General features: G+C 42.6%; 1 protein-coding gene across 1 annotated transcript in view; it reads right to left on the bottom strand.

The window, feature by feature from the left end:
- MOB3B (MOB kinase activator 3B) overlaps positions 1–11,151 on the bottom strand; it is a 103,669-nt gene extending 92,518 nt beyond the window's left edge. Inside the window, exons 1-2 of the mRNA XM_086770577.1 lie at positions 11,043–11,151; positions 8,410–8,501 (exon numbers count right to left, since the gene is read on the bottom strand). The gene's annotated coding sequence lies outside the window, so the exon portion shown is untranslated. The remainder of the gene's footprint in view (positions 1–8,409; positions 8,502–11,042) is intronic.
- Between the last annotated feature and the right edge of the window lie 380 nt (positions 11,152–11,531).

Below are 11,531 nucleotides of genomic sequence, written 5' to 3' on the forward strand. Positions count from 1 at the left end.
TGAGGCTGAGCATGCATTTCCCGTAGGCACACACATGCAAACACATATACAGCACATATATACACACACACACTATGAGATCAACACTGACAGACACACAGAGCAGTCACATGAGTATCAAAGGCTTCTTCCTGTTCCTCTCTATTGCTAAGCAGGATGGAGGTCTGCTAGTGAGGATATATAAATATACATGTATGTACAAAGTGAATCCTTCCAGCAGCTGGGCTCAGACACATCATCTGCCATGTAGATGTCTCCGAATCCTGGCACCTGGATATATGAGCCACCAAGTCTTCAGCCTCAGTCCACTTCCTGGTATGGAGACCTGGATCAGACTCTGATCTCTGTGGCATTACTGTATAGACATTCTTAACGCGATTACTCTAGCTGTAACCTAGACACGGATCTGATGTGATTTATTCTCGTATGGTGCCTTGAATGAACCCACTTCAGCTCAGCATACATAACTAATCTCTCACTATATGCTTCCAGCCATGCATCAAGATCTGATTCAGCCTGCTACTTATTTCTGTTCTGCTCAGTCAGGTCTATTAAACATATAATTTTCTGACACTACAACCTCCTTAGTTAAAAAAGAAATGCTCTACTGCCTTTTTTAACAATTTTGTGTCAATGTAAAAAAAAATCCTGAGAAACACATTCGCTGCTGCTTTAGGCTGAGTGTAACAACTAGTAAATGCATCCTTTGTCCTGGGATCTTTTCTGACAGACCTAATTTCAGGAGAACTCATAGATATCTCTCTAGTACAAGCTTCAGTAACCTTTTATTACACTACATTTCAATTAGATATTCTAATCTTCCTAACGCTACATGTTAACACTAAATGCTAATTACAGTTTAGCTTCTATCATTTCAGTATATGTAGACTTAAAAAAAAAAATTTAAAAATATATGACAAAGGCAACGCTTACAACTAAGTTTGGATTCCTTACACACTAGAAGTCATACATATCTTAAATGTGCTAAGGAATACAAACAGACAGAGAAAATAAAAAGCAAGGGAAATTTAAGAATCCTGTCTTTAAAAAGAACTAAGTACTGAAAGTAATTCAGAGTCTCACCACAGGATATCTGTGGCAAATCTATGCATCAAGTCTACCACAGCCTTCTGGATTTTCTGGCCAGTCTTGCAAACACAAAACCATCCTCCCCACTATTTCATTCATAAATTAACTCCTCTGAAAATCTCTGGGTGTCATTTATGACAATGCCACAATACTACTACACCATTAGCATGAGCAGTAGCAAAACAAGAAGAATAATCACAGGAGCATTAATAAATCAGTAAAGTCCTACTGTATGACTGATGAAGTCATCCTATGGCGTGCTAAAAAAAACTGCTTATCCATAGCAATCTTTCAGTCTTTCACATTTTAACAGGTCCTTCCAAGCACCAGGAGGATTTTTTTTTTTTTTTAACAAAATATTCTCGAATCTCAAGAGCATCCAGGAGTTCCTTTGCTGCTTACATCAACATTCCTGAGCTTCAATGTTTTCCATATTCTTTTTCAAATACCCCTGCAATTATGCAGGCTAAATTACATAAGGGCATGTCCTCTGGCTTTCTAAACTCTGTACACTTCAGTGACCAAATCACTTCGGTTCACATATAGATTTAGCAATCCTGAAAGATTCCCACAAGAAGAGAAGCAAATCTGTCTGCTAAATGCCTTGTAACTTTTGCTTATCTTAATACTCAATCCAATCTTTCTCTACAATCATCAGTGAGTTCTCATATTGTGATGACAGGAACCAGTTAAAACGGTTAGTACCACACATGAGGAAGCCAGCACTACCTAGAAATATGGCACTTTGCTAGTGCATATTCAGGAACCAACCATGCACTTTCATTTCAAGCCACAGTGCTTATGTAGCACTGTCTCAGAACTGTCATCACAAAAGGCCGAGACTGTTTTGGGCACTTATAATCAACATCTTGGTGGCTATGTGCAGTCCTGCTGCAAGCTGCCGCAAAGATTTGATATTCAGAGAAGTACACTGGCCAGACACTGGGAGACACATTCCAGCATTGCACTGGCTGCAGTGGTCCCAAAGACAGGACATTTTGCTACCAACACAAGTAAATTCAGTCTCGTTGAAAGCTTGTCTTCACAGGAGGATGCTTCAAAACAGAAGTTTTCTTAGTCTAAAATGTAAGGAATTCCTCTTTACATAAAAGCATGCCTTCCTTTACATCTCAAAATATTTAGGCTGATTCATCAAGTGATTAAGTAGAAGAAAGCTTCTCTGAGCAGCAAACTACCAGAGATTTTGGAGAACAAAGGATCTGTCCTCAGAGCTGTATATACTTCTTTTTTTTGCCAACCTAGTGATAGCATCATATGCCCCTAGTGAGCAAATGCCTGTGTCAACAACAGGGTTATTTTGCTAATAAAATTTAAGCTACTTCCCAAACAAAACAATTTGTCCTAACAAAAAAGACATTTGGTTTTAAATCAATAAAATTACATCTTGCTTAGAGTGCATATCCACATATCTGTTAGCTGAGGATGTGATTCTTTTTCTGTCTTTGCCAACTTACGCATAAAAGTAAAATTTCTCAGCATAAAGCAAGACTGCCTTCTAGTAAGAATAAGAAAAGATGAAATTCCCTTACCAGATTCTAACTTGCTAATCTGTCCATGTCCTCTGACTGACCAGATTGAATCAATTACTCTTTTTTCAATTAAATATATTCAAAGCCGAAAGGAGTAAACCTTTGCAACTGTTTGAAACTGAAATAAACAGTAAACTTTGGCAGGCTCACAGCTGATAAAAATGCAATTCCTACAAAATGAGTAATACCCAGAATGTCATACAGAGGAAATAAATTCAGAGACATGAAAGAGAAGCATCTGAACACTGACAAGGCAACTAAGAAACTACAAGCTTACGGATCTGCAAAAAGGCAAGGAAAATAGGGCTTCATCAGTATGACCATCTTGCTTCAGAGAAGTTTACTGAGAGTTTGCATTACATTGGCACTGTACATCAACATCTCGCATCCAGTTTGCCTTTTCCAAGGAGACAAAGTGAACTACCACAACATGAACTTTCTGTGCAAAATGGGTGGCTATTTTTCTCAGCAATGTCTCAGCGAAACGACAGATTTCAGATTCCCCATGGAGATTACCAAGGTCACAAAGAAGAATGTCACAATGATCATCTATGAGTTCCTCCAACAGATCTTCCAACTATTTAGCAAAAATCTTCCTGTTGGTGCTTGGAATGTAAGCATGATCGAGAAATTCCAAAATGGAATTCACCAGCAAATTGAAGAATTAGAAATATGTTTGTCAGAAGAGCTATCAAAAGCAAGAAACAGCTTTCATACATGGATCCTAAAAAGCACTACATTCAGTGTGAAGAAGTACTTTCAAAGAATCACCAATTTCCTAATAGATAAGCAATACAGCCATTGTTCCTGGGAAGCAGTCCAATTGGAATTGAGAACATGCCTCATAATTTTTGACAGTCTTATGAAAAAATCCACGTCATAAAGAGGTAATATCTTCTAATTTTGGATTCTTTGTAAGAATCTGATTATTTTCCCCTTTTTGATAGGTTTTTAATGTCCCCATTTTAATAATTTTCAAATTGATAATTGGGCCTTGGTTTTAAAAAAAAAAACATTCAGTGATGTAAGTTAAACATGTAGATTACTCAAGTGAAGGGGCACTTGGTATCACCACTTCTGCAGTAGATAAGCTCTTTAAAAAACAAGTGGCTACTGCTCCTCTGTATTCTCTCTTTGAGCTATAAAAAAGTTTTTTTGGTCTTTCCACAGAATATGTCAATTGCTTTATGAGCTGAAACTCTTGCATTTGGACACTGCATAGATTTTACTTACGCATTACTTCACTACTGCAGAAAAAAGTACCAGATGCAGATATGTATAAGGAATACAGACCTTCCTGGAGTCCTGTATGATACAAAGATCTTAATTTACAAAACAGAGGAGAATTTAATGTGACTTGGACCTCTTGAAACTCAAAAAAAAATTGATGGGTAGACCTTCTGAGCTAGAAAAGTCAATTCCCAGCTTTGATCCTTATTTTGTAAGTAGGCTTATCTCTATATCCTGTGTGGATATAAATCCCATCTTTCTATACATCATAGTCTGTAACTACAGCATGGATTTAGGATACGTTGGTTTACAACACTATATAAAGTGAGCATCTGTTCTATCCGCTTTGAGTTCATAAGTAGACAAGATAATTCTGAAAATATTTACTATCTGGACACAGATGCAAATAAGTTTCTCCTACTCCTCTCCCATCTTTCTTTCCCTCACACAGGCAGAGCCAAGCAGTGTTTCAAGTTACCATCTTCATCAGTTTAACTGCTACTCAAGAGATCTTGAACACCCTGTGACTCAGTACCACTCCCTATATATTAGAAGACTGGATGAGTTCTGGCATGGATTTTTTCCCCATCTCAGATTTCTAAGTATATTCGATTCCTAAAATGTATTTATCATAAATGGAACATGTTGAATTGGAATGTAAGAGGAAAAGAGTTAAAATATTTATGTGACTATATGGGACTGGGGAAGAAAAATGGAATATTCTGAAGAGAAAAAATTCAATGTGCTGTTACTATTACCTGAGGACAGAATCTCAACATTTTGCCTGAGAAGTCTGAGGACTGGACAGCAACTTTAGTGCCATGCCTTTCCTTTACTTAACTGGAATATATATCTCAAAATCGCTTCCCATTTTGGTAAAAAAAAAAAAAAAAAAAAAAAAGAAGAAAACGAAATCTGAGCGTAGTGATCTTAATGGAATGGTATTATTCTTCCTGATTCCAGGAGTGCAACAACAGGATATTTAGAACTGCCTAATTTTAGGCATCTAAATTAGACATTGAGCTAAGGAGCTCAGGTCCACTCACTTCACTCTCACATGCTCCTATTTTACAGAAACTGGTGGGGAAATAATGGGTTTCTGACTCCTGAATATAAGTCCACTTTCAATCACCAAGGTAAGAGCATAGTTCTTTAACTGGTTATATAGGGAGCATAAGATCAACTTGGCACATAGTTAATGTTAAATTCCCAACAACCTCACGCATCATCGAATCATAGAATTGTTAGGGTTGGAACAGACCTTCAAAGGTCATCTAGTCCAACCCCCCTGGCAAGGAGCAGGGACATCTACAACCAGATCAGGTTGCTCAGAGCCTCATCCAACCTGGTCTTGAATGTTTCCAGGGATGGGGCATCCACCACCTCTCTGGGCAACCTGGGCCAGTGTAAAAAACTTTTTCCTAATATCCAATCTAAATCTACCTCCCTCTGTTTTAAAACCATTACCCCTTGTCCTATCGCAACAGGTCCTGCTAAAGAGTTTCTCCCCATCTTTCCTGTAGGCCTCCTTTAGGTACTGGAAGGCCGCTATCAGGTCCCCCCAGAGCCTTCTCTTCTCCAGGCGAAACAGCCCCAGCTCTCTCAGCCCGTGCTCATAGGAGAGGTGCTCCAGCCCTCTCATCATCTTTGTAGCCTCCTCCGGACTCACTCCAACAAGTCCATGTCCTTCTTAAGTTTGAGGCTCCACAGCTGGTCTGGAATCTCTGTTTTGTTAATTTAAACACTCTGCAGCTACGTTGATACCATAGTAGTGTTTGACAGCAGCAAAATATGTTCAAGCACATTTAATTCTGATTTTTTTTTTTTAATTTGCTGCTTTTAATGTATAGTTGCTGTGAGGAATTAATATAGCCCAATTTTGGATACTCATCTTAAGGAAGCTGCTGAACTGAAGCCCATGATCATGAGGTTACCCTATGCACAATGCATCATGCAAGATGATGTCAATCTGTTCCTATGTACCTATATTTATGCTGGACATGCTTCCCTTTGTTCAAATCTGCACTTGGATTTCAGTGTCTGAAAAAACAAGAGTCAGCACAAACTTCAGCAGATAAGACTGACACAACCTTACATATCCTTACATTAGATTCCATCAGTTCTTCATGGGATCCCACCATATTTTGCCTAGGTAATGACAGCACCATGAGCAAAAGCCCATCTCTGGACAGTGTGGAAACATTTGCTTCCTTCATGTGCTCTTCTTGGGAGGTACTTTCATGAACCTACAGCAGATACGCCTATTAACTCATGCATGCTTTATTGTCAATTGTGACTCACATTTCAAGATGGAGGGTTTTGGTTTTTTTGGAAGGGAGAAATAGAGAGGCTGTAAAGCCATGCACTCATTAGGTGATAATTTGGGGTATCCAAGTGAGCTTAACTGACTGGTGTCAGATAAACATTTATAGGGAACAGGTGTTCAAGAACTGCCTATGCTAGCTTTCTGAAAAAAAAAAAAAATTTGCTTTTACAAGTTAAATTTAATTACACCTTACAGAAATAAAAATAAGTTACTGTAGACAATACTACGTTCACATTTCCCGTCTGGAATTCAGTGTTAACCCTCAATGAGGACTCATATGCAACTTTCCATCCCTGTAGAAAGAGTTGCGCTGTCTGAGACTGAATATGGTCTTCTACTACTTGAAGGCAAACAACTTTATATCTTGACCTTTTCCCTTACAGGAGTATCTAGAAATGAAGTACTGCAATGCTCTATGAAAAATTCTAGACGTCTGTTGTTACTTGTAACCTTTATAATTAAACTTTTTGTAACTTTTGTAACTCTTTATGATTACTGTAACTGGTGACCGAAAGACACTAACCCTTGTGTATTTGTTCAAGTTTTTTTTAGATTGTTGTTTTTATACCACTGGGGATACAAACTACTTCAATGTCTACCTTATCAAGCACTTTATTACCATGTCAGCAGGTACTTCCATACAAGAACATGGGAAAAAAAAAAACACTAAAATGAGAAAGTAAAAATGGTATTCTAAGACTTTTAGAATTTATACAGAGATTCAAAGTAACTCAAAATTTCTTCTAAGAAAAAATACATTTTAAGATCCTCTAACTGGACAGTTTCTTGACTGGGTAAAAGAAAAAAAAGTGGAAGCCCATATTTTTCAGGGAAGTACCATCTGAAATGTTCACTGCTCGCGTTTGTACCACATTGTATTGATCAACGACAGGCTCAATCACTTTGAAATATAAACAGTTGTCAGATGGAAGAGACAAATTGCCTGTCTCCCAAGATTTAGAACTGGACTAAGGAATACATGACCAAAGGGTGAGAAATAAATTGGAACTTCATTTCTTACAGCCCTCAGCCACACTTCTTTGATTTCAGCACGCTATGAGTACTACTCAGTCAAGGGCTGGTGTCAAGCCTTCCCAGGCTGTTTCAAGAGCCTGTTCAGCACTCCCTCCAGTCCCTGACTTAGAGACTGCACTCATCTATCTGCTAGCATTTGTTTTAAAACTTCAGAGTTGCATAATTATGATGGATATATTTTCAGGTTTTTTTACTCCCAAATGGTAATAAGTGTAACACTACAAAAAACAAAATTCAAAACCAATGCTCACTACAGTGGGGAAAGACTTGGTTTTAAAATGGGAGAGGTGCTCCATTACCAAGTACCTTGATATACTGCACATTATTAGCCACAGAATCTGCTACTGCCTTAAAAACCTGTGTCTTTTTATAGTGTGACAATATGTTCAATTTTCACACAAAAACAGAAAATCCTTTTTTTTTCTGCTTGTATTGGTGTAGTAAGGAAATGCCTTCACCAGCAAAAGCAGCAGATATTTTAAATTAAATCTAAACACAGGTTTCCTAGATCAAACAGATCTTGGAAAGTCTTGACTGAAGAGCCTTCTGCTCTTAAAAAGTGTGTTCCCATTAAGCTATTTAATTAGCCTAAATATTTTTTAATCTTTTTGGGGTAAATTAAACTACAGTTATGGTTCACAAGACAGGATGACCCAATTTTACACCCTCGCTTCCTCCTTTCCCCACTTTTCAATTACACATTCTTGGCCTGCTCTAACACTTGTTGAACCTTTTCTAGAGCTAACCAGGAATTTATCCAAACAAAACAAACAAACAAAATCCATACTTTTGTTCCAAGGTAAAGATTTAAGGTAAAGCAGGGAAGAATGCCCGCTGCATATGAGAACCAGCAGAAGAGAGGAAGTGGAGTGCAGCAGTGAGGCTGCATAACAGCCGCAGGAGAACAGTGAGCAAAACCTCTTCTTCTGTTGTCATCTGGTCCAAACTGCTTTAAAAGAGTGCCTCAGTTACTCCGTGTATGACTATTAGATCTTTAGCCATACCTGCAGTTCCATCATAAGTCTTTTTTTACTTTAACATACTAATCTGCTAATTACCAAAGAGGCATACTGCAGTAGTAAGCTGCTAATTTCTCTGGAAGTAAATTTAATTGTACAGTAGTTAGCATTAAAATTCCAGTTATATCTTAGTCATTTCAGCTTTCTGTCTCCATCTTACCTGCCCAGTCCTCAGTCTCTGTCTCAGAAGAAGCTCACAAGACTTTTATCTGTCAAAGGTACTACTGAAGCATCTAATGCTGAGATAATAACCTAAAACAGAAAAATGAAAATAACTTTGTGTTTTGTCTATAAACTCTTCTGCCCGAGATCTCAGTTTACCTGACTCATGATAAAGACTGAATATTAAACAAAGAACAGTACCATATTTTCCTGTAACATTTTTAAACAATTGCTATTCCAAATGACTCTGTGATCCATGTTCCCAGGACACTTGGCCCTCTCTGCTTCTTAGTTTCTGTTCCAGAACACGAATACCTTCTTCAGGGACCTCAAATGACGCTGAGTACTTTGCTGGCAGTTGATAAAGAAGTTGATTTATTGTGAGAGAAATATCAGCAAAGGAGCTGAAGTGATTTGGTCCAGTACCAAGTTTCACATCACTCACTAATGCGCTCTAAGCAGCACCAGCTACTACACCAACATTGTGGCAAACAGCATTAAATCATCATTCCGAGCTGCTTGATGCCAAACAACAACAACTGGAACTCAGTATTGCTTGACTGTACCCTGTCTACCTTGTTTTCCTCTTCTTTCTACCCTGCTCGCCCTCCAACCCTTCAAGATATGTATACTCTCTATTACAAAAGAACAGTTTCCTCTTTCTTTTTTTTTTTTTTTTTTTTTGCCAGGAACACTCTTTACCCCACAGAGTGGAGAACCAAAACTGGCACAATTGTTGGTCCACTCAGAGGAGTCTGCATATCTTACAAAACATGCTTTGCTTAAGGTGGAAGAGGCAGAAACAGGCTCTCCATCTACCTACTACACAGCATCTGGCCCATAAACTCTCCAGTCTGAGAAGAATGTCCAGAAGATTTTCTTATGAGTGTCCCTCATTATATTCAAATTATATCTGTGCGTAAAACCACAATTAAGTGGCTTGGAGAATAGAAACAATCCTGTTGTCTATATAAGAAATCACTGCAATCTAAGCAGGGGTGGGAAGGATCCTCAACCACCCTTTATCCATCTGATAATCACAAAGATAACTGGTTCTTGCTCTAACTTGGTTTAGTACAGATCTCTGCATCAGTCAGAACATTTTGTTTACAAGAACTGCCCACAACCAGCCTCAGAACAGGTTGATCTGACCATCAAGTGGGAGCAAGGAGGCCTCTACATCTGCAAATGCCAGCTGGCAGCAGTCTTGCCAGAAGAAATACAGACGACCTGCAAGGTTTATCAGCTGCAAGCAGGAGTCTCCAGGAGCCCCTGCCAACCAGGATCACTCTGTGCTTGCATTGCAGCTGTTCTCTTTTAAGACAACAGTGGGTGCCTCTAGGGTTCACTGGTCCTCACACTGGCAATTACTCATTTCTCCATAACAAGCCCTGGGTCAGTCTCTGAGTGACCAGTTGTCAGGTTGTCACATCGTGATGCTGCGAAGACTTGCAGAGATTTCAAATCCTGTGTTCCACTAGTGAACAAGGAGTTTAACAGAAACCATTTCTCATTGAACCACCTTGCAAACTAAAAGCAAAATCCAGCGCCCTGAGTCTGTTTTTGCACAACTAAAAGACCTGCCAGATCAGCTGCACGGCAGGTTTCTTGGGACACTAACTTCATCCCCAACATTAAAAGAACTGCAGCTAAAATTGCTGTTTTTAACAGGCTGTTCCCTAGCGTTTGCCACACCAGAAGACAAACTCCCAGTCTGTGGTGCTGAGGCTCCCATCCCTTCGCTCAACACGGGTACAACAGCACCCGCGGGCAGGGCTCTGGATCCCACCTGCCCGCGCCAGAGTATGGTGCAGAAAGGCAGGCGGATGAGAGGGCTGGGAGGCGGAACACCATACTGAGTTTAAATAAATACTGTGTAGAGGAGGAAAGACAATCCAAACCCAAGTCTGATGACTCCTTGCTTCCTCCTTTCTCTCTTTAATCTCTGTGTCCCCTTGCTTGCCCAAGGCCTGACAGGGTGGGCAGCAGGAGGCCCCGGTGCCCTCTGCCCAGGTGTGGCTTGATCCCGCCATCTTCCAGGCATCCACCGTGCGGCAACAGGTCTGCGGAGCCAGCAGCTCCCTGAGCAAGATCGAGCAAACCTCTGGAGGAAAGCAGGCAGCGACCTACCTTTCGGAGAAGGGGTGAGGAGCTGGGGGACAAACAAGAAGAGCCCTTAGGGAAATGCACCTTTCCATGCACCCTAAGGCAGCCGGCTGCTGTACCCACACAGTGCCGGTGACCGGGGGGCGCAGCGCCCCTCACAGCGACCGCCTCGTCCTCTCACACGGAGCCCACCTGCCGCTTCGGCCAGGACAGGGGGCGGGTTCCGCTGCCTCCCGACGGAGGAGGCCCCGGGCCGGCGGCGCACGACGGGTGTGGGGCAGCTGGAGACCCTCCCCGGCGGGGGCGGGCACCGGCCGGGCCCCCGTGTTTGGCAGGTGTGGGCTGCCCAGCCGGCAGGGTTGGGAGGAGCTATGCGGCGGCGGTGGCGTCTCCGTTTGGGCTGAGCAGGAGGAGCGCTGGGAGGGTGAGCCGCTCCGAGCGGGAACTTTGTGGGGCGGCGGGACCGACCTCTCCCCAGGGACCGACCCGACCCGACCCGACCCGCCGCAGCAGCCCCCGCCTTACCTCCACACCTCCGGGTGTTGCCGCCCACCCAGGTGCCTTCCTCTCCGGACAGCCAGGGAAAGGACGCGACGGCCCGGCGCGGCTCTCCCGGTGCCAGGAGCCCCGGCGGCGGCGAGGCGCTGCCAACCCCCCGGCCCAGCCCCCCCGCCGCCGGCCCCGGGCTCCCGCCGCGCGGCCCCACACGGCTCGGCGCGGCCCTGGGCGGAGGCCGCCCCCTGGCGGGCGCGGAGCAGGCACCGGCGGCAGCGGCCGAAATGGCGGCGCTGCCCTGCCCTGCCCTGCCCTGCCCTCTCCTGCCCTCTCCTCCGGCCTGCCGTGCAGGGAACACCCCGCCTTGCTCAGGGCTGGGGGCGGCGTGAGGGTGAAGGCTATGGCCCCGGCGGCGGCTCCCTTCAGCTCCCAGCCCGCCCCTGAGGCCTCCCCTGCGGCCCCCGTCTGGGACTCTGACCCGCGGCTGCCGGGAAGAGCCATAATCCTGCGCCGTGCTTA

This window comes from Chlamydotis macqueenii, chromosome Z, assembly GCF_036417535.1.
Source record: "Chlamydotis macqueenii isolate bChlMac1 chromosome Z, bChlMac1.mat, whole genome shotgun sequence".
Classification (NCBI taxonomy): Eukaryota; Metazoa; Chordata; class Aves; order Otidiformes; family Otididae; genus Chlamydotis; species Chlamydotis macqueenii.